Genomic DNA, 4,272 nt, shown 5'->3' with positions numbered 1-4,272 from the left:
TGTTATTACAGTATACCCAGGTTGCATAACAACAACCCAACATTGGGTCATTTTTAATGTGTTCTGTCCAATATTTACCCATTATGGGTCAAAAATAACTCACTGCATTTTTAGAGTGTATATCCAGAAATAGCAGGAGCAATAGCAGGTATCATCTAAGAGTTTCTCCAGTGCCACATGTAATGATGTTGATGTGAGTAGTGTCATCTTTTAGGCAGGGGTGCATGATATGCACCTCTGATTAGACCCTATAGTTTTTCTCATATTATTCCATAAAAGTAATAGCCTACATTGAACAAAATGAAATATGATTGGAACAATTTTATGGGTTGGATGAATGCCTCCATGCTATCAGTGGTGAACACGTAACTAATCGATTCCATGGATAGCTGTGACTTTTTTATAACACACTGACACATTCCAAAGACTCGGAGAATTGAAGCGAACATACAGCTCTCCAGAGGTGCGAGCAGCTTCTCTCACTGTGCAGATGTAAAACGCCTCTCTGCGGACACTCCAGAGCGCCTTTTTACAGTATGTACGGAGGGGCCACGGACAGGCATAACCCGACGATGTATTCCAGATCAGGAATTTGATGTATTTCTGTTTCACATCATTTCTCTGGAATGTTGCGCTTGTGCAAAAGGCCCCAAACCGGAGCTGATGGATTCAAGGAAGTTTAAAAGTGGAATGATGGGATGCAGGCGCTGCTGGGGAGCGGGGCGCATCCGGAGCGCCTCGCGAGCACCGCCGTTAATGACCCTCTATCTCGTTGCGTAAAGAGACGCCAGTTAGCTCAGCCAGAACGCAGTGCATCTGGATTGCACATTTACTCAGAACGTGTTTCTTACTCTCCGTCACTCATGTAGTATGCAGATATTTTCACAGTGTTTTATTTTTTTTAATACATAATTGTTTTTGAAGGTCGTTGAAAAGAGATTTTAACTCAAATCTTGTGGGGTGGTGAGACGTGAGGTCCCTGAAGAAACGGCATTTGATGATGGATAAAGGGCTGCAATAAAATTAATGCATATTATTCTTAGATTCTTAGTGCTGCACTTTTTCTGGATGTGATTTTCAGATTTTGCAGGAATGCAAAGAATTGCTCATTTACATCACTTATGACGTCTTTCGCAATCGGCCATTGGGGTCATAGATGAGATAAATATTGCTCCTATCATCAACTATCTCATTGCACGCAAGGACTGCAGTAATTGCCCAAATATTGAAGCATAAATTGACTGCATTTTTTTGCAGTTGCACGTCCTGATCAATATGGTTTTCATTTATAGTCTTAAATTAGAGCTTACAATGCCTCAAAAGCGAATTGCAAGTTCTTTGAAAAATATATTTTAATTAAAATACCTTGCAATCTGCCATTGGGATCATAGATGAGATAAATATTGCTTTTATCAACTTTCTAAAAGCACGCAAGGATTACAGTTTAAGCCAAAACATAGAAGCATAAATTTTGCAGTTCGTTTTTTGCTAATCCTTTGTATCTTGGTCCATCTTTTTTGCACCGAGCCTTGGCATGATGTATGTGTCACAAGACAAAACCTCATACCAATAGTTGCCCAATTAAATCACATATAAAAACTTTAATTCGGTGGTTTTCACCTTTGCAGAGGTCTGTAAAAATAAAATTTTCTCTGTCTCATTGTTATATAAAGTTTGACATCATGTAAACAATCATATACACTACAAAATCATCTGTAGATTTTTCTCAGTGTAAATAGAAAAACTTATCTTGGTTTTTATATAAATTGAAATTGCATAAAAATAATACATTGTAAAAAATGCTTGGTTATTTTCAACCAAGCCTTGGGTCAAAAGGGACAAACCCAACACATTGAGTTGTAATTTAACCTATGCTTGGTTGTTTCAACCCAAAAAGCTGGATTGTTTTAACCCAATTTAGGGCAGATATAAAAATGTTCTGGGTTAATTTAACCCAGTGTCCGAGTTTGTCTCTTTTTGACCTTTTTTATTTTTAGATTGAATAGAAAATAATGCACTTTTTCATTAAAGGGATAGCTCACCTTAAAATGAAAATTCTGACATCATTTACTCATCCTCATTTTGTTTTAAACCTGTATGAATTTATTTTTTCTGATGAACACAAAAGAAGATATTTTGAGAAATTATGGTAACCACACAGCAGATAGTGACCATTGACTTCCATAGTAGGAAAAAAAATATTTTGGAAGTATTGTGATAAATGATGAAGAAAATATTTTGATAAACGATAGTAAGCACACAGTTGACGGTACCCATTAAATACCATTATATTTTTTATTTCTACTATGAAAGTCTATGGTCACTATCTGCTGTGTGTTTACCATCATTTCTCAAAATATCTTCATTTGTGTTTATCAGAAAAAAGAAATTCATACACGAGGATGAGTAAATGATGACAGAATTTTAATTTTAAAGTGAACTATCCCTTTAACAATGCAAACATCCAGAAAAAGTTTCACCAAAAATTTTGACTCAAATGAACCCGTATGTCACCATTTATACTTAGAGCATCAATATGTCCATATAGTTAATTATGCATCACAATTTCAGTCTTGTTTCAATGAATCCATGCTGTACAGAAAGTACAAAAGTTGTTTAATGAGAAATTGCATACTTATTATCTGAATTCATTGCTGAAATTAAGCCTCATTTTAACTCCACCAATTCGAAACTACATTCGTGTGTTGATTGTTTAGACTATAAGCAATATTTAATCGCTTATAGACAGAAATAGTTTATGGAAAGTGTGAGTGTGTCAGGAATCCAATTATCATATCCTCAGAGAGCATGGTGGACTGAGAGGTGGCCAACCTTTTAATAGCCTCGTGTCACGCTTGATCAGGAACACATTTATGCACACGCCAGTTTAAAGACCTCTGCATCACAAAGTAAAGGTCTCCACCTCCCATTGACTTTCAGAAACCACATAAGCTATAACATATGTTGTTCATCATATTCAGAGAGCAGCTTATTTAAATTACATAAAAATGTGATTTCATAAATAAGCTCTCTGTCGTGCATCAGTTTCACTGTTTATCATATGTTGTTAAGCTTTAGATATTAAAAACATCATGAAAATCATATTGGAATTTAGCTTCAAATTTCTGTCCTTCAACTTTCAACTAGGTTTAATTTTTCACCACCTGTAATTTTGGTTTTTCTGCACTAAATGATTTTTTTAAACATTTCTGTTAATAAACCTGTCTCTGTTCAATGCAAAACAAGACTCAGCTCTTCCAAGAATCAGATGAATCAGTGTTTTGTGTGGTATTTAAGAGACCCCTAGTGTCCAGTAACTAAAAAGGCAACTCCTCGTGCTTAAAAAAGGTTTCTTGATTTGTGCCACAGACAGGAGACTCTATAATAAGAAAATAATGAATCATTTACAAGTCTCAAGTCTTTAATCTGGGCATTAATTAGGAAAACAGAGCAAACTAATACAATGTTGACCATTACTGCATAATCCCAAAAAGATACACATAAACTGTTTCATTTAAAACAATTTGTTAATAACTTCATTTGCATCATTAGTAAATACTGCAACTGTGTCTCCTTCAGTGAGAACCTTACTTTTCATTAAGGTAACATCTGATAAAATAATTACAATGTTTTGAATAAAATAAATTATATATAAAAATCATTAGTCTGTTCTGCACACTGTATTAGACCAAAAAAAAATAAATTGAAAAATGTTTGATGCTTTTTTAAACTGCTGAAAATGTTTTGTTAAATTAGAGATTACAATGCCTCATAAGTGAATAACATGTTCTTTGAAAAAATATACTACCTGGTCAGTGGAGTTATGTCCTCTTAATTAGACGCTTGACATTAATAAAGTTTACTTATAAACTACGGGTACAAAAACATCTGCCATTACTTTGGTGAAAATGCACCTAAATGAACATATTCACATAACGTGAAACAGCATACAAAAAGTCAAATGTATAAAATCACTTCAGTGCAGTGGAAAAATGACACGGGAATGTTATAGTACAGTTTGGAATGGTACATCATCTTTAGATTAGGCCAGACTACACTTTACCCTATGTAAAGTCATGTAGGCCTACATAAAATTTTGTTTTAGTGTGTTTAAAGACTAACTCAGGAGAGGCAGTGTACTTCACTTGTGATTCTGTCTATTGTAAATGTGTGTTAAAGCCACAATATGTAGATTTTCACCACTAGAGGTCGCTACTTCACAATAACTACAGTGTTTCCTCTAGGATTTTTTTCAGCTGTGGCGGCAGGGGG

Source organism: Paramisgurnus dabryanus, chromosome 9, assembly GCF_030506205.2.
Source record: "Paramisgurnus dabryanus chromosome 9, PD_genome_1.1, whole genome shotgun sequence".
Classification (NCBI taxonomy): Eukaryota; Metazoa; Chordata; class Actinopteri; order Cypriniformes; family Cobitidae; genus Paramisgurnus; species Paramisgurnus dabryanus.
Note: the sequence above shows the minus strand (reverse complement) of the source record.